General features: G+C 40.7%; 1 protein-coding gene across 3 annotated transcripts in view; it reads left to right on the forward strand.

The window, feature by feature from the left end:
- The window catches only part of TBC1D24 (TBC1 domain family member 24), a 43,860-nt gene that overhangs the window by 1,745 nt on the left and 21,644 nt on the right, over positions 1-20,471 (forward strand). The window contains exon 1 of one of the 3 annotated variants that reach the window (XM_063430588.1): positions 16,077-16,130. The exons of the other annotated variants lie outside the window; for them this stretch is intronic. The gene's annotated coding sequence lies outside the window, so the exon portion shown is untranslated. Of the gene's footprint in view, positions 1-16,076; positions 16,131-20,471 lie in introns of those variants that run through there. 3 annotated transcript variants of the gene reach the window in all.

Genomic DNA, 20,471 nt, shown 5'->3' on the forward strand with positions numbered 1-20,471 from the left:
TATCGATACACTAATACTGAGTGTGGGGAGTATCGATACACTAATACTGAGTGTGGGGAGTATCGATACACTAATACTGAGTGTGGGGAGTATCGATACACTAATACTGAGTGTGGGGAGTATCGATACACTAATACTGAGTGTGGGGAGTATCGATACACTAATACTGAGTGTGGGGAGTATCGATACACTAATACTGAGTGTGGGGAGTATCGATACACTAATACTGAGTGTGGGGAGTATCGATACACTAATACTGAGTGTGGGGAGTATCGATACACTAATACTGAGTGTGGGGAGTATCGATACACTAATACTGAGTGTGGGGAGTATCGATACACTAATACTGAGTGTGGGGAGTATCGATACACTAATATTGAGTGTGGGGAGTATCGATACACTAATACTGAGTGTGGGGAGTATCGATACACTAATACTGAGTGTGGGGAGTATCGATACACTAATACTGAGTGTGGGGAGTATCGATACACTAATACTGAGTGTGGGGAGTATCGATACACTAATACTGAGTGTGGGGAGTATCGATACACTAATACTGAGTGTGGGGAGTATCGATACACTAATATTGAGTGGTGGGGGAGTATCGATACACTAATATTGAGTGTGGGGAGTATCGATGCACTAATACTGAGTGGTGGGGGAGTATCGATGCACTAACACTGAGTGGTGGGGGAGTATCGATACACTAACACTGAGTGGTGGGGGAGTATCGATACACTAACACTGAGTGGTGGGGGAGTATCGATACACTAACACTGAGTGGTGGGGGAGTATCGATACACTAACACTGAGTGGTGAGGGAGTATCGATACACTAACACTGAGTGGTGGGGGAGTATCGATACACTAATACTTAGTGGTGGGGGAGTATCGATACACTAACACTGAGTGGTGGGGGAGTATCGATACACTAACACTGAGTGGTGGGGGAGTATCGATACACTAACACTGAGTGGTGGGGGAGTATCGATACACTAACACTGAGTGGTGGGGGAGTATCGATACACTAACACTGAGTGGTGGGGGAGTATCGATACACTAACACTGAGTGGTGGGGGAGTATCGATACACTAACACTGAGTGGTGGGGGAGTATCGATACACTAACACTGAGTGGTGGGGGAGTATCGATACACTAACACTGAGTGGTGGGGGAGTATCGATACACTAACACTGAGTGGTGGGGGAGTATCGATACACTAACACTGAGTGGGGGTGTAACAATGCATGAATACTGAGTGGGAGAGTAATAATATGCTAATGCTGTCTATGGGTGTATATTGTGGAGTAGAGTGTTATTAATATGCTAATGGAGTGTGAGGGGAGTAGCAATGTGCTAATGGGAGGAGGGGGGCCCTGGTGATCCCAAAGTAAGTCATCAAACCTTTGTTAAACTTACCCGAGCAGGTGCCAGGGCACTCGTGGCACCAGATCAGGTGGTAGTGGTTATGGTACTTGTAGTGTTCAATAAAGACTGAAATAAGCAAAGTACAAACAAAGCAACACAGGTCAAACTATGACTAAAATTATCATCAGTAACAGAACTGAGACTTTGCATGTTCAACTTTGCCCCAACGTTTTGGCAAATGCCTTTATCAAGGAATTGTGTTAATGGTTTCACCATTGCAAATTTCTGTCTAAGTCTTTGGTGCATAACAGAATATATCATGTGAAATAAGATACAGAAAGGTGAAGCATGTGTTAGGAGAAAATAATGCCATCTTAGGGTTCTTTCAACCTTCGTCCTTCGTACCAAGAACTCTTCTTCATACAGAACCTTCTATACGAGTATTGTGAAGCTACTTTAGAGTTCACTTAGCTGTTGTACATGATTCCTGGCTCGTTTTATATTGATATTGGATTCCTGGGACACATGCCATGTTGTAAAACAAATATTTAACAGGAAGACTCAGACTAGCTGATGAAGTACCTGGTCGGTAAACTACCTGCCGGCATCGGTAACATTCATAGACAACGGCAAACTACGACGGATAGAACTCTTTTTATAGCGTCTTAAAAGAGAAAACCTAGCTAAACTGTTACAAAAATAAAGTTTTAAATAAGCGCAATAGAAGCAATGTTTTATAAACAGATTTTTTACTTGTATACCATTTAATTATTAGTGTGTGTGTGTGTGTGTGTGTGTGTTTATTTCAGTGTCATCATATTTCACCTAGTCAACATTCTGTTAGAGATCGCAAATATTTTTAACCTTATTTTGGGGATTTAAAATCTAAGCACAGGTAATTAGTGATGTGATATGGCTCTAACCGCAATGGAACATTAAATAAATGACAATCTTCAACAGTGTTTTAAAAAAAAAAAAATATTTGGAGTGGACTACGGGTGATCCAAACGTCACATTGACACATTGTGATCAAACCTTCTTATTTACGACCTGCTTCTCAAGCACTGCAATTTTTCTGGCATTCCATGATGACCACCCAATTCAGTGTCCCAGCTCAGGCCCGCTATCTCTCATCTACCGGTGCTAAAACTTTTTGTCCAATAACTTTTTGTTTCTCTGCAATCATAGTCTCCATCTATTTGGGACACTGAAACCACCAACTCTGCTCTACGAGTAGATCCCTCTGTAGAAGACTATACTGTCTGTGTGGAGGCTACAGGCCTAGTCTAACATTTTCTAGATATTGAGATACATCCTTCCTAGACTATACAAGCCACCCACATGAGTTCTAAGTCGCGTATTACTGATCCTTTTCAACACGTGTGTGTGTTTGTGTACTTTGTAGAACAGGCATATTCAGCGTTTCGCTGTCTTAGTTTATTTTTACTGTGCTAAGCACTTTATGGAGCCGTACATTCTGGTTGGGAAAATCTGGCCGTACCTCGTTGTTGACAATCTAGAGATCTAAAATGTAACTTGAAATAGTCCGAACTCTGAACAAGAGGCCACAAAATCTTGATTAATGTGGTCAAGACTTGCAGAACATTGACTGCAACACAGCTGCTAAAGTTATACCGTAATTGTTCATGACTCAAACATCTAGCCATAAAAGTATTTTGTCCGATTCAAACGAATATGGAACTAAAATCCTTATCTTATGAGTTACATTCTTGCTTAAAAAAAAAAATTAAAAATAAAATATTTACAATAAAAAAAAATCTGCAACTCCATTCTCCTAAACATTTGCAGTACGGTAATTTTGTATACAGGTTAAATGCTTACTGTATTAATGGCTGAAGCACTTTGTCTAATACATGTTTGCTGGTTAATGCATTTTATGTTAGAAGACGTCTTAAACTTCTGAACATTTCTAGATGTTATAACCCAGATTATTTTATGAACTCTAAATTGAAGCGAAATTAAATCAGAATAGCAAAATGCAAGTGAAAATAGTCGAGCTGTGACTAAGTTAATCAAATCGCCTATTTTAACGTAAATTCTGCCATTCTGATATTTTAACGTGCTACAGTTTGGATGTTTCTAAATAAAACCCATAGTCTTTTATTCACCGTTATGTTGACCATTCATTTAGTGTAACCCTAAAATGTGTATTGGGCTTATAGCACAGTTGGATCTTTCTCGTGACACCCTTTACATTATAGCCAGCAGAGGGGGAAGGTGATGACGTACATGCCATTCATAAATATTTGCTGTACCTATGTCTATCTCATCCTCCCAATCATTTGGCATGTATATAATATAACTATATAAAGATGATATGCATGTGACTGCCAGTTTGATCTGTAAGTTTCAGATAGTTACTGAGTCATGCCAGTCCTTTTAATGTCATTTTGAAGGTAAATAGCTGTTTCCTTTTAAAAGATTATCTGTGCCCTTCATTTGGCTGTTTACCTGAACAGGAGGCACATGACCTGTCATCTTACAAATTAATGGGCCAGATCCCTGCTTCACCTCGACCAGTATTTAAACCATTTGTTTAAACCTTGTGAATAAGTGGTTAGCAAACCCCATAATATAGCAGTTAGTGTATGTCACCTGTCACCAAGGATTTAAGAGCTCATTCATTCTAATAGATAAATATTCTATTATTATTATTATTATTATTATTATTGCAATTTATATAGCGCCAACAGATTCCGTAGCGCTTTACAATATTATGAGAGGGGATTTAACTATAAATAGGACAATTACAAATAAACTTACAGGAACAATAGGTTGAAGAGGACCCTGCTCGATCGAGCTTACATTCTATAGGAGGTGGGGTGTAAAACACATTAGGACAGGAATTTGCAATCAAATAAGGTGGGCTGCCCTTTAGGAGAGGGCAAGAGACAGGTATGTGAGGTATTGGTTAGTCTTGGAGGCCATAAGCTTTTTTAAAGAGATGGGTTTTAAGGCACTTCTTAAAAGATGCAAGACTAGGGGAGAGTCTGATGGCGGTAGGCAGGCTATTCCATAGGAAGGGAGCCGCCCGCGAGAAGTCCTGCAAGCGCGAGTTGGCCGTACGAGTGCGGACAACGGACAGGAGGTGGTCACGGGCAGAGCGGAGAGACCGAGAAGGGACATACCTATGGATCTGTGAAGAGATAGAAGAGGGGCTAGAGTTGTTCAGTGCTTTATAGGTGTGAGTTAGTACCTTGAATTGACTCCTATAGCATACAGGAAGCCAATGTAAGGACTGGCAGAGGGGCGAGGTGTGAGAGAAACGACTAGAGAGGAAAATCAGTCTAGCAGCAGCATTCATTACGGACTGTAGGGGTGCAGTACGGCTTTTGGGAAGACCAATCAGGAGAGGGTTACAGTAATCCATTCGGGAAATTACTAGAGCATGGACAAGCTCCTTGCTAGTATCTGGTGCAAGAAAGGGGCGGATGCGGGCTATGTTTTTAAGATGGAATCTACAGGATTTGGCAACATGCTGGATGTGAGGCTCAAAGGTGAGACTAGAGTCAAGTATGACGCCAAGACAGCGCGCTTGCAAGGATGGACTGATGTTGTTACCACAAACTTGAAGGGAGAGTGAAAGAGGAGGATCAGTATTAGGAGGAGGAAAGACAAGGAGCTCAGTTTTTGAGAGATTGAGTTTCAGAAAGCGGGAGGACATCCAGTCAGAGATGGAAGAAAGGCAAGCAGTGACACGTTGCAGGACGGCAGGGGAGAGGTCCGGGGAGGAGAGATATAGCTGGGTGTCATCAGCGTACAGGTGGTAGTGGAATCCAAAAGAGGTAATAAGTTTGCCAAGAGAGGCAGTATAAAGAGAAAATAGAAGGGGACCAATGACGGAGCCTTGGGGGACTCCAACCGAGACAGGGCGAGGGGAGGAGGTATCATTAGAAAAGGAGTCACTGAATGAGCGTTGGGAGAGATAAGAGGAAAACCACGAGAGGACAGTCACAGAGACCAAGCGATTGAAGAGTTTGAAGAAGGAGAGCATGATCAACGGTGTCAAAGGCCGCTGAGAGGTCAAGAAGAATTAGTATGGAGTAGTGGCCTTTGGATTTAGCTGCGATTAGGTCGTTAGTGACTTTGATAAGGGCAGTCTCTGTAGAGTGGAGAGGGCGGAAGCCAGATTGAAGGGAGTCAAGGAGAGAGTTGGAATTGAGGAAATGAGACACACGGGTAAAGACAAGTCTTTCCAGAAGCTTTGAGGAAAAAGGGAGCAGGGATATGGGACGGTAGTTAGAGAGGGTGGATGGGTCGAGGGATGGTTTTTTTAGTATAGGTACTACAGTGGCATGTTTAAGGTCAGCAGGGACGATGCCAGAAGAGAGCGAGCAGTTGAAGATGTGTGTTAAAGAAGGCACGAGACAAGTGGAGAGAGATCTGCTAAGGTGAGATGGGACAGGATCGAGCGGGCAAGTGGTGGGGCGAGAGGAGCAAAGAAGAGCAGCCACCTCTTGGTCAGTAGCTGGGGAGAATGTCTGAAGGGTAGGAAAGGCATGATCTATGTGTGATTGAGAAACAGAAAGGCAAGGAGGGGAGAATTCTTTCCTTAGCTGTTCAATCTTGTCAGTGAAGATTGAACTAAATGGATTGTTGCATTCCATGTTCTACTTCATGTGGACTTATCTACTAGGCTAAGAATTGTGGAGAACTATCAAGTTTTAGGCCAAATGGCTAATCCATAAAAATAAATGACTTGGAGGTCTTCATGTTCAGAGACATCACACACCGCGTGGTGATTCTGAACTCTGTTAATGGAATTTAATGCTTCCATGCAATTGATGGAGTGTGGTGATTGCGGCCCATGTTCTGTAGGCCATAATGCTTTGCTATGACTGGCATTGGATCCGAACAAGATCACCATTGATAAAGTCATTGGAGTAGTATTGGCATCTGTCCCCGACGCTGGGGAAAATAAATAAAAGGTTAAAACAGGAAGTCCTAACTTAGCTGTTTAACGACTGATTGGACATATAAAAAGCTCTCTAATGCGGAGAATCCCCGGTATCTGAGTCTCGGGAATTCCTTCAAACATAGATTAGAGGGATTCCCCATGTTGGAGAGCTGGTCTATATTCGAGGGGACTTTACCTGAACATAGACCTGCTCACTAGCGCATGTGGGACTTGGTTGTCTCGCTGGTGTGAAGCATCCTTGCTTACCAACCAAATCGTTTTATGATGGAGTCATAGGAACGGAACTCTGTCGGTAAGTGAGGAGTGCCTGTATTAGATGTAGATTATATATCGTAAAGCCCTGCCCAATATATTGGTGCTATGTTAATGAGTTATTTTATCTAGTTTTCAAAGTTTATAAACCCCTCAATGACAGAGGCAATTGTCAAAGTTCTGACACAAAACTAAACCTGGAATTTGAGCTATACGTCTGTCCAACCATAATTTACCTCTTTGGTATTAAGTGCACTCACACTTAGCATATTATATATCATTGTGTTCAAGAGAAATAGGGCTTTGAAAAGTTTAGAGAGTCAAATATTGGGCTTGCAAATTAAATTCTTTGGACTTTCTGCCTGGGTTGTCAGGCAGTTTCCTTGCTATATAATTAAAATCACTTAATTATGTAAAAAAATAATATACATAGAAATATATATTGTATATAAATTTTTCATTCTAAGGGTATTTTTATATTAATATACATTTTATATGTTCAAAAGGCATTTAGAATGAAATTATATATTTCATTGAGTGTATTTATTATTTTAAAATAATTAAGTGATTTTAGGAATTATATGTTGGGGGATCTGCCTGACAACCTAGGTACTCCCTACAGGCAGTGGTGCAATCTAGCTGATCAGTCATGTGATCGCGGCGTCATCGCGATCACATGACTCGAATTATCAGGATTGGCTGCAGGTGGGCTGTCTTGGTTGTCATACAATCCTCCCACCCCCCGATTAAATCCAGTGAGGAGAGAAAGTATAGAGGCTGTAGGCAGGGCTCGATCATGATGGCGTGCTATACCGTCCTAACATTTGTAGGATGGCATAGCACCCTGTAGCATCTCTAAGGGGTTAACCTTTTATTCACATTTTTTTGTTTTGTTTTGTTCTTTTATCCCATATAGTTTTTCTAAAATCTCAACAGTAAGTGCTGTATCTTACATATAATTGGTGGATCACACGTCTTGATGTATCTAAAAAAAGACACAAAATAGTATAGTGTATATGATCAGTAGATGATATGGAAATCAGCCTGGAGACAAATTGTAACATATGGCTCTCATGGGTAGCGCAGTGGGACTTTTCATTAGGATGTCCCCGTCCTTTTTCAGGTACCTTGTAGGTTTCTCCAGATGGGTGAGGTAGAGATACACAGGCTAGGTATTCTTTCTAATAAAATATCTTTATTAATCCAGAACAGGAATTAAAAATTGAGCAAAAAAAAAAAAAGATGCTAAAATCAATAAAAACTATTCCAATGAGTAAAAATAAATGGTGGGACTCAATCAGTCCTAAGTGGAGTCCTGCCAATTGGCTGTAATGTCCAAAAATGTCAAACGTGTTTCGCCCCGTACTAGGGGCTTCCTCAGTCGGTGTAGAATGTCTGTGTGGCAAATTTAGCCACTTATAGAACAGAACTGTATATGTTTTGCTATTAACCGTATTGTGCAATGTATGCAGCATTCGTGTGTTACAGCACACGAATACCGCTAGTGTTCAGCCTGGTTATCCACAAACAGTGAATTACCGCATTGTTCGTGGAATAAGCAAAGTACCGAATGGGAGACTACCCATAGCAGGTTGTGTGTCTCCAATTAGGTACTTTGCAACAATGTATCTGTGCTGATTGAGGTCTTTTGCGGGTGGCCGCCATTAGTGTACCGAACACGTGGCGGTGGCCATCTTTGTTCGCGGAAAGCCAGCGGGGTTTTGTCGTCAAGTGCCTGGAACTAAAATCGTCTACTCGGCAACACAAGCCCTTGGACTTCCGAGCCGTTCAGGAGTTTTCTGATTTCGGGACTTTTATTCCCTCAGTTAACACAACCGTTTGAAACTAAGTGGTCCTGATATGGGAAAATGAACCGCGTTCGGTTATTTGTGCTGGGATCTGAGCGCAAGTTCCCTTAACTGTGCGCCCAGGTCCCAGCTATGTAATAAATAGCTGCCTGGCAGGAATATTATGTCGGTTATGGATTTTAATGTAAAAACTGTATTTCTCTGTACCAAGGTATAATCCCATTAGCAATGCATTCTGGGTTCATTATCTCCTTGGTACAGCAGTGTATGATGGGTATTCTGTCTGTAAAACTCAGTCCCCCATGTAGTCCTCTACTGGACAAACCCTGCAATGTGACTTGGGAAAACCCTTACATTTGTAACCACATAAATACTGTGCCCTGTGATTAAAAACCTCAGTTGACCTCCAAGCTATGTGTCGTCTTGAGAGAAAGTTCTTGGGAGAAAGGGATTGTAACTACGCTACCTGGATTTTGCCTGCTTTATTCCTTCTGCCAACAGAGATACCGTGGATAATACTACTCCGCTACAGTCTGTGTGCTGTTTGGCGTTCTTTTATGTCCACCAGCATTGTACTTCCGGGTTCGGCATGTGTGAACGCACTCTGCATTCCAATTCAGACCTCTTGCGTTTCAGGTTGCGTCGCTTGTGCCGACGTCGGCACATAGCTGACGTCACTGGAACGCATGTCATGTGACATGTGCGTACCATTTCGGAATTCTCTTGTACCTTTTAGAGATCCCTGACAGGCAATCTCAACCTTGAAAAACATATTTAACCACATAAATGCTTTTGTGTTCTAAATATGAAATAATGTACAATATGTCACCATAAGTCTACATAAGCAATAATTATTGGTATTACATTAATAATAAACCTCACTTTAATCAACCACATTCTATTTATGATTTCTGTATCGTTCCTGGTTTTCCCCAGCCGAGTCAGACCTATTTAATGGTTGGCTAGAGATTACAATGTATTCTTGTTGGAGATCCAAAGCGACGCAAGGAGTTGATTAATAACGCTAGCTTGCCGTTTATCACTGTCATTCTCTTATGGTGCCTGTTGAAGAAACACAAATTCAGGGTTTTCTTTCATACGTTAACTTGTTTTTTCCCCAAAAATAGAATTCACATGGCTTTTATTAAAGAGTGATTCACTCCAGTTTAAATCAAATTTTGGATGGTTTATAAAAGGGCCGTTTCAGACTTGAGGAATTCAATGGTCACGTGTATATGTTCTTTAGTGTACAACAATAGCTCTTCTTGTAGACAAACTTCTCCTCTTTTTCATTTAATCGACAGTAATTCAGGGAAACCTAGGTTCTAATCCTAGTCAGACCACCTTGTTTGTAAGTATCCTTGGGCAAGACACCTGATGACATACAGTCAGGTCCATAAATATTGGGACATCGACACAATTCTAATCTTTTTGGATCTATACACCACCACAATGGATTTGAAATGAAATGAACACAATGTGCTTTAACTGCCAAGAATGTTCCTCTAATGTGTTATGTTTTCTCTCACAACACCACAAATGTGCTGATCACTGATGTGCCACGATTCTACTACATGTAAATACTGTTGTGGCTTCACAAGCCTATTGTTGTAACATGCACAACAAAAATAAACAATTGAAAAGAAAAAAGAGAGAACGCACCGGTGAGTTCAGCAACACCAAAAGACCCGGAAGACCACGGAAAACAACTGTGGTGGATGACCGAAGAATTCTTTCCCTGGTGAAGAAAACACCCTTCACAACAGTTGGCCAGATCAAGAACACTCTCCAGGTGGCAGGTGTATGTGTAGTCAAAGTCAACAATCAAGAGAAGACTTCACCAGAGTGAATACAGAGGGTTCACCGCAAGATGTAAACCATTGGTGAGCCTCAAAAACGGGAAGGCCAGATTAGAGTTTGCCAAACTACATCTAAAAAAAGCCTTCACAGTTCTGGAACAACATCCTATGGACAGATGAGACCAAGATCAACTTGTACCAGAGTGATGGGAAGAGAAGAGTATGGAGAAGGAAAGGAACTGTTCATGATCCAAAGCATACCACCTCATCAGTGAAGCATGGTGGTGGTAGTGTTATGGCGTGGGCATGTATGGCTGCCAATGGAACTGGTTCTCTTGTATTTATTGATGTGACTGCTGACAAAAGCAGCAGGATAAATTCTGAAGTGTTTCGGGCAATATTATCTGCTCATATTCAAGCAAATGCTTCAGAACTCATTGGACGGCGCTTCACAGTGCAGATGGACAATGACCCGAAGCATACTGCAAAAGCAACCAAAGAGTTTTTTTAAGGGAAAGAAGTGGAATGTTATGCAATGGCCAAGTCAATCACCTGACCAGAATCCGATTGAGCATGCATTTCACTTGATGAAGACAAAACTGAAGGGAAAATGCCCCAAGTACAAGCAGGAACTGAAGACTGTTGCAGTAGAGGCCTGGCAGAGCATCACCAGGAATGAAACCCAGTGTCTGGTGATGTCTATGCGTTCAAGACTTCAGGCTGTAATTGACTGCAAAGGATTTGCAACCATGTATTAAAAAGTGAAAGTTTGATTTATGACTGTTAATCTATCCCATTACTTTTGGTCCCTTAAAGTGGGAGGCACATATACAAACTATAAAATTCCTACACCGTTCACCTGATTTGGATGTAAATACCCTCAAATTAAAGCTGAAAGTCTGCAGTTAAAGCACATCTTGTTTGTTTCATTTCAAACCCATTGTGTTGGTGTATAGAGCCAAAAAGATTAGAATTGTGTCGATGTCCAATATTTATGGACCTGACTGTATATCCACCTGCTTCAAATCCTCAAAGATTGCAAGTTCATTTCAACAAGGGCTTCTTCACCTCTAAATACCCGATTTGTATAATTAGAAAGTGTGTTGTTTGGTTACGATCTCAATTTAAATATAGAGAATATAAGAGCATTCCCCCTTTAATTGTCATTTAAACATGTGGTTCTTAACCATTTTTAATAGTGAGACAAATTATGTAGAGCCGTAGATGTTGGTGTCTTGACAACCAATTATTAATTTGCACAATAACCGAGACACAACTGTAAAATATTTCTTAAAACAAATTCTTCACATTTTCAAGAATTTGCACACTTCCCTGTGTGTGTGTGTGTGTGTGTGTGTGTATTTTTAAATGTTTAAAGGCCTGTATTTGTGGGAGGCGTTAGTGTTCCTATATAAAAAAACACACCTAGATCTTGCCTATGCCATGCCGTTCACTTCATCCCACCCACTTCACCCTTCTCCTTTCAATTCATTTTACTGAGGGGCCCTCTTTTATTTACAGGCCTACCCTTACGTCTGTTTCGGCAGACCACTACCGACCTGTTCCATCAATAATGTTATTATACGGCTTTTACACACACACACACACACACACACACACACACACACACACACACACACACACACACACACACACACACACACATATATATATATATATATATATATATATATATATATATATATATATATATATATATGTGTATACAGTTCAGAGGCTAAGTTCTGAATTGGAGTAAAGGGCCGATACATTCTCCTTGTAGACATCTGTCCCAAAATAGTTTTCTATAGACCTGTGCGGAAATTGTGTTTTATTTAAAAAAAAAAAAGTTGTGATTTTTGTTGGGATAAAATTTCTGGTAACTGTAAAAGGAATCAATTGCAAATAGTTTTATCTGTGGAGTAGCCATGCACAAAATTTTGATTCATGAACTAACGAGATCATCCAAATCATTATAATCCACAACCGAATGTATGGATTTTTTGGGGGAAAATAAAGGCAAATTGATCAATTTGGTTTTGTATTAACAGGATTTTGATTCAGAAGATTCGATTTGTTTTATGGCTACTCCAAAGGTGAAATTATTCATAATAGGTTTGTTTGATTACAGGAACTATTTTATTTTTGTATTTTAATTTTTTTTTGATGAATCACCTTAAATTGTGAATGTGAACGTGTACTTATTCCTACAAAGATACTGATATATAATGGCTGCTAATCACATCTTTTGCATTGGAGAAAATGTTATAGTGAAATGTTTTTGTTCCAAAACCAAGGCGAGATTATTCAACGTTGGAATTAACCAACCGTGATAAAGCAACAGTGGCTTTATCAGGCAGAAAAGAATGGTAAAAATTAAGCAACCCTAGGAAAGCTTGCAGTTCTTGTTTGTTTGTTGGAACCGGAGCTCTATGGATAGCTTCAACCTTAGAATCAGTTGGATGAATGCCCTGTGCATCAACTCGGTAACCAAGAAAATCCACGCCGCTTACACCAAAAACACACTTTTCTTTTTTAAGTTTTAGACCAGCATCAAGAAAACGTTGTAAAACAAGTTGTAGCTGTGCAGCCAATGACTGTATAGAATCTGCTCCAATAAGAACGTCATCAAAATAAGGCACTACACCTGGAAGTCCATATAAGAGGTCCTCCATTAAATTCTGGAATATGCCAGGAGCAATGGAAACTCCAAACTGCAAACGTCTTGCTCGGAAAACTCCTTTGTGTGTTGTTATCGTTTGTGCATCAGCAGCCTCATCATCCACAGGTAACTGCTGGTAGGCTTGAGCCATATCCAACTTGGCAAATACTTTTCCTTTTGCCAAAGTAGTAAGAATTTGATTAACAGCTGGAATTTGATAGGGATGCTCTTGCAACGCTTTATTTATTGTACATTTGTAGTCGGCACAGATTCTGACATCCCCATTTGGTTTCATGACCGGAACTATGGGTGTACACCACTTTGGGTGTGTTACGGGTTCAAGTATGCCTTGTTCCACAAGACGTGTAATCTCAGCATCTATTTTTGGTCTGAGAGCTAATGCAATTTTGCGAGGCTTCATACGAATTGGGGGTACTTTTGAATCTAACACAAAATAAACATGAGGGCCTTTAAACATGCCAAGACCTTCTTCAAAAACTGCACTAAATTTATCAATCACATTCTGTAGAATATCTGTGGATACATTATTAACTCCAGTTAATGAAATTCCTAAGGGTTCAAACCACTCTCTACCTAGCAAACTTGCTCTTTGTCCCTTAGTAATTATTAAATGTAAATGTCCTCTGAATTTACCATATTTTACTGGTATAAAACAAGCCCCTTTAACATCCACAGCCTGCTTGTTGTAGTCCACGAGATGAATATCACAAGGTACTATTGAAGGAGAATTATGAGGCCATAACAATGTAAATGTCTCTTCTGAAATCAAAGAATATGCGCACCCAGAATCTACTTCCATTTTGCACGGAACATCTTGAAGCACAATTTCAGTGTAAATCTTCAGTCCTGATGGTGAATTTTCCACTTTATTCACATAGTCATTTGAGTAAACACCTGCAGTCATTTAACTATCTGAAACGGTTTGTGGAGTATTAAAGTGTGCTGTGGTTTGTATTTTATTCACATTCTTGTATTTGGTCTGAATTCCACTGGCTTGACTTTGGCAAACTGTATGTGACCTGTACGTTTACATGTGTGGCAAACTGCATTTCGAAAACGACATGTATTACGCCTGTGTTTTCCACCGCAACTATAACAAGTTCCTTTAAATGGAGCTGTGACATCAGTGCGTGGTGAAAAGTCTTTTGATTTAACATCAGTCTTCTTCACTAGATTTATTTCAGGTGAGTTCTCTTTGCTGGAGGAGGATTGTATCTCTTTTGAATGGACATATGCAGCCTCATTTGCGAGCGCTTCCTCTTGTGCAATAATAAAAGTTAAATTCTGTCTTGCAAGCAGTCTCCTCTGCAGTACTTCATCTTGCACCCCACACACAAGCCTGTCCCTTAACAAGGATTCTAAGCTGGTACCAAAATTGCAATTTTCAGACAGCCTGCACAGTTCTGCAATGTATGCTGCAATGCTTTCACCTGGTTTCTGATTTCTTCTATTGAAACGCCTCACTGTTTCAGATGGGGTGGGTGCTAAATTATGTTTTAACAGTGCCAGTATTTCTTCAAATGAGTAGTCTTGTGGTTTAGCAGGAGATATCAGTGAGCGGACAATATCAAATGTCTTGGATCCAATAACACTCAGTAACACAGCTCTCTTCTGAATAGCATCCACCACCTTATTAGCTTCCAGGAAAAACACTAACCTGTCAGCATATGAGTCCCATGAGGCTGGATTAGCCAGATCAAATTCCTCCATGTGTCCCAGAGAAGCCATGCTGGAGATATTTGTAGATAAAAGAATTCCAAAAAAAAGTTTTACTTCCTCACTCAGGCTGATTTCATTTCCTTTATATATATTCTGCAGTGTCCATTTATTGAAAATCCCATCCTCGTCGCCAGTTTAGTGTATTAGCATGTTATATATTCACAAATGGCTCTCAGACATTGTAGTAAATAGATCTTCTCTTTACTTCAGTACACACACATAAATGACATAACACAAAAGAGACTAACACAACCGAACAAGTGCATAACTTCACTATGCTGCCATCTACTGGAAGGTGGACTGCATAAACCTCAATACATAACACTTCTCCCCCCTAGACCTCAAAGTCTTTGAGATAACTGGGAGGTTTAATATTTCGTCTTGGGCGCCCCAAAAAAAAATGTTTGGAACTGCTTCACCTGGACTTTCAGTTGTGCCCATCCCTTCTTCCTGTACTCTGTCAGATGGACCACACAGAACTGGTTATTCAATAACAACTCCTGGAGAACTGAGACCTGTATCATGCAGTGGTTCCACATCATCTGGTATCACAGAAAACCCAGTATGACTGGGACCGGCAGCAGGCACAATCTCATCACTCCGTTCCCGAATCTGATCGACATGCCTTCGTAATATTCTACCATCAGGAATTTGTACTTTGTATGACAAAGGTCCTGTGGCCATACGTACTTTTGCAGGTATCCATTTAGGCCCAGAAACATAGTTCCTGACATAGACATCACTGTCAGGTGCAAATACTCTGACAGTAGAAGCATTATAGTTCTTATTGAATTGCAATTCTTGCTTCTCTTGTAACTCCGTTGTCAAATCAGGATGTAAACGATCCAAACAAGTTTTAAGACGCCGGTTCATAAGGAGCTCTGCTGGACTACTACCGGTGCTTGAGCAAGGTGTCACATGTTGTTGCACAAGGAAATTTGCAAGTCTACGATTCCAATCTCCTTCAATAATTCTCTTTAATGAGTCTTTGGTAGTCTGAACCATATGCTCAGCTTGACCATTTGATGATGGGTGAAATGGTGCAATAGTAACATGTCGAATAAGATTACTTGCCATGAACATTTTTAATTCTGATGAGGTAAATTGTGTTCCATTATCAGACACAATTGTATCTGGCAACCCATGTGTAGCAAACAGCCTCCTTAGAATCTTTATGACTGTGACTGAGGTAGCAGATGTAACTGGAACAACGTCTAACCATTTTGAAAAGGACATCTGTCCGTGAAAAGGGTATGCAAAATCTATATGTAAACGGGACCAAGGTGACCTAGTCACTTCCCAAGGATGTACTGAGGCTTTAGGTGGAGCATGACGAGTAGATTGGCATGGTACACAGTTCTTCACCCACTTTTCAATAACTTCATCCATTTTAGGCCGTGGTTAGGCTTTGTGGAATGGAGATATATTACAGAAGAAAATGTAAAGCTGTACATATGCCTCTGTGAAGATTACTTTGGAATCTAGTCGTTAAGGCATGTTGTCTAAATGTACATCAGACCAACATTGAAAGTCTTTGCAGAGAAGTACCCGTGCATCAAGAAAGTAATTTCTATTTCAATTGCAATTGAAATTTAGAGACACTGATATTTAAGTTAATCCCATATTGTAGAGCATGCCTGTTTAAAGGAAGTAAAGAATATTTTTAAAATGACACATGTAGTTACACACACACACACTTACACACAGGACACTGACACACACACACACACACACACACACTTTGTCACACACACATATATACTTTTTATTTATTTTAATTTAAGCCCACCCAGCCTCCCTACCTTTTGAAAGAGCTGTAGTATACCCTTTCACTGTGGTCCATTGTGGGGCTTGTGTAATCTATATGCACTGCTCCTTCGCGTACTGCTTAGTGATGCTGGGGCAGGAGTGACAACCCAACCCGGCTTCTGGCAACACTGCAGGACGCACAACGGAGCGGTGTTGGAAGAGCAGATAAATACATCTCCCTAAACACCTCTGATCTCCCCCAGTCTGCCACCTCATTGGGAATACCAAGGTGGTCAGCTGGCCAAAATCCACAAGTTGAGAAAGTAGGACTTAAAGCGGTACCGTCATGCCGAAATTACCTTTCCCTAATTGCTTCCTCTTCTCTTCATCTCTCTGGATCTGTTCTTCATATCTTCCTGTCTGCTCTAGTTTTCTTTAAAACATAAGACAAAGCAGGGACTATTTGTCTTATGTAAGTTTCCTACGCCTGACCATCTATGACCAGCGGAAGAGCAAAATGTGCTCCATTTCCTGTGGTCAGAGAAAATTTTCCCACAACTCTCACCTTTCCTCGGTGTTATCGCGATGCCTCCTTGCCATATTCCCGAACGCCGGCAAAACTAACAAATTTCTCCCTAACAGAATGAGAGCAGTTCATCCATTCGTGTTAGGATGAAATTCGGGACTTTTGTTTGGATCGGAATTTCATTCGAATGAATGAAATTCCGATCCGTGCTGCGGTTGCATCTTGCAGCTGCTTAAAAGCTAGCCCCCTGATACCGTGGGAATTGGGGAACTATCTACCAAAAGGCTGAAAGACCAATATTGATTGGTCTTTCAGAAAACTTTACTAAGTAAAGATAACTTGGTATTGGTAATTAATCTGCCCCGACTCGCTGTTGTGGCTGTTCACTGTATAAAAAAAATACCCCTCCCAATAAATTACCCCATAGTGGGGCATCTCTTAACAAGCCTGTGGGGGACATAGGTCCCCTCACCAAGCCCCCACCTGTGCCCCCGTGAGTGGGGGCTATTCAACTTAACGGGAGACATTGGGTCCCCCATAACCCCCACCAATGAGCGGCGGGTGGGGACCCTAAATGAAAATATGGGGGGGGGGGGAGGGGAGGAACCTATTGTCCTCCCCACCCATGAGCGGCAGGAACTTTTGTCTGCAATTCCTTGGGGTTTGCATCTTCCTGCAGAGATCTGCCCAGGCTAGGAAGTGGCTGTTGCCGGTCAGCCAATCCTGGCATGTTTCAGTAGTGAGCATATCCCATAAACCTCTCTGTAGCAGGTGAAGGAAGGCTGCCACTCTAGTCTAATTTCCCTTCCTCAAGTTTTTACATGAAAATGAAGAGGAACATCTGTATCCCAATAAAGAACCTGTTTAACTTTTTCTGTAAATGTTCTATCTTGATTAGGTTTTCAGAGAAAGTTTTATCTTCATGGAGACAGTGCTATCACAGAGATAATTAGTTAACAAAAAAAATAACATAAAACTATTAGGCATTACAGTTTGTTTTCTTGTTTGGGAAATCCTTGCCAACATAATATATACAGTAAATATAAAAATGTAACTAGAGGGATATTTGTTATGTTAATACAACACTACACACACCTAATATTTGTTAATGTGCACAATGCAGTGTTGGCTCAGATTACACACACCGAGTTAACCCATTAAGGGCTAACATGTCATACAGTCCCCAGTCAGCAATGGACCCCCGAGATATCCCTGTCTTGCTTATAATAGGCTGCTATGTCCAACACCGCTGTCACCAAGCTCCATTTTGATAGAGAATCTGTAGATTGGACAAAATGAAAGTAATTGGTTCTTAAGGAGTTAATGTTGGTAGAGTAAAGGAAATACCGAAATCAATGTCACTCATGGTAGACTTTTAGGGTTATTCACAAAAGTGTAAATTGTTGGAAATTCAAAATGAATAATCTCAGTTCAATTATTTTGGCCTAAAATTTGAAATTCACTTTGATTTCCCAACGATTCATATTTTGTATCACCTTTCTTATTTTCTATCTGTGGCTGATTCCAGTACTAGTCAACCTGTAATTCTACAGCCTTTGTAAAGCTATAAGTCTTCCTGATAATAATGGACAATCCCACACCTCCCAAGTTTCCCTATATAATAGACACAGTCCCTATTTTGGGTCGGTTTCCCTCTGTCAGTTTTTCCTATATTGTTGGTGTGTCTGAGTGTATAACAGAGCTACACAGTAATAATACTCCCAGTAATGTGTCTGAGTGTATAACAGAGCCCCACAACAGTAATACTCCCAGTAATGTGTCTGAGTGTATAACAGAGCTCCACAGCAATAATACTCCTAGTAATGTGTCTGAGTGTATAACAGAGCCCCACAACAGTAATACTCACAGTAATGTGTCTGAGTGTATAACAGAGCTCCACAGCAATAATACTCCCAGTAATGTGTCTGAGTGTATAACAGAGCCCCACAACAGTAATACTCCCAGTAATGTGTCTGAGTGTATAACAGAGCTCCACAGCAATAATACTCCTAGTAATGTGTCTGAGTGTATAACCGAGTTCCACAGGAATAATACTCTGAGTAATGTGTCTAAACTGCAATAAATGTGTTTTTAAAATCAGCCTGTGTAAATAAAATACCCTGTACATTGTTCTTGTTCTAAATTACACTTTAGTTTCATAAATTATTAGTAAGTCACCTTACATTTCTCAGAAAAGCCTTGACCCTGGCCACACACCTTCACACCCCTATTTGAATTGGTCCCCCGTTGTCCATTTTAAAGGTTGGGAGGTAGGCAATCAGGTCCGTTTCAGATGAGTACTGGGAGTATTCCGTGTTGGGTGTTAGTGTTTGAGCATCGCCATGGTTACCCATATGTAGGCAGCAGTATGCGTGTTCAATAGCCATAAAGAGCCTTTTGAACTTTAACCATAAAATTGCTAACTCTTGCTATACTTATGGGACTCCTTTAAAAATGCTTTCATAATAGTTTCACTATGTACGAGGAATTTCATAAAAATTTAAATGTAAAAATATTGGACAACATTCATAAGTGTGCGACATTGTTATGGTGCCATTCATAATGCCATATACCAGGGGTAGGCAACCTTTTAGCAGAACTGTGCCGATATAGGATTGTGATGTCCCGTAGCGTGCCGATCCTATTTTTTTTTTTTTTTAAATTTGAGGTGTGTGTCCTGCCGTATTCTGCTTGTTATTTTTACTGTAATTGCTTTGTATATTTGTATTTGTGCGGATATGAGTTATTATATTGTATATGTTCATTAGTAGTTTGTGGTATCGTGTATGATACATATGAATGTGGGCTGCTTGTGGAATTGTGTGTGGATGGATATGTCACATTGTGTGTCTGGTAGTGTGTAGGGGCTGTTTGGGGTATTGTATGTGAGAGGCTGCATGCGGGGTTGTGTGCATGTATGTGGATAGTTAGTGGTGTTGCGTTTGTGGGGATTGTGTGTATGTTTGTGTGTAGGCTGTTTGTATTATTTGTATGGGGGGGGGGGGTATTCTGCATTTCTGTGTATATCTAGCAGTGTGGGTGGCTTCCCTAGGTTCCAGTGGGGACCAGGCTGGCCAGGTACAGGTGAAGAATAGGAGCTGCAACACCAGCTGCAGGCTGCTCTGTTACAGTGTGGATTCCCATTCACAAGTGCTGGAAGGAAGTGATATGAGATCACTTCCTCTATGTGCTGCAATGCATGAATTGAGGATTGTCCTTCACCACCTCTTCGTATTAGCAGATATCTGAAGTTTTACTGGGACTCCTGATAGGACAGAGCCTGTTTGGCTCTAGCAGCCTTGAGTGCCGTAGGTTGCCGACCCCTGCCATATACCATAGAAGCGTTTAACCTAGAGTTTAGATTGATGTTTAGATTGATGGTTATCGTTCATAGCATTGTGTAACCTCTGACCATAGCTGGAACAGCAGTGTAATGAGCAGCACTGTAGGGACACTAATATAGTATAGATACAGCACTGTTACAATATCGTGCTGTATTTTAATTTGCCACTTTGACAATGTAGCATGATTTTAATCCTGTCCTTCCCTGATTTGATATAGTCAATATCTTCCAGAATTTAATTAAAATAATTGATAATAAACGAGACTGGTTTCTCAATAAAGTGGAC

The sequence above is a fragment of the Pelobates fuscus genome, chromosome 8 (genome assembly GCF_036172605.1).
Source record: "Pelobates fuscus isolate aPelFus1 chromosome 8, aPelFus1.pri, whole genome shotgun sequence".
Taxonomy (NCBI): Eukaryota; Metazoa; Chordata; class Amphibia; order Anura; family Pelobatidae; genus Pelobates; species Pelobates fuscus.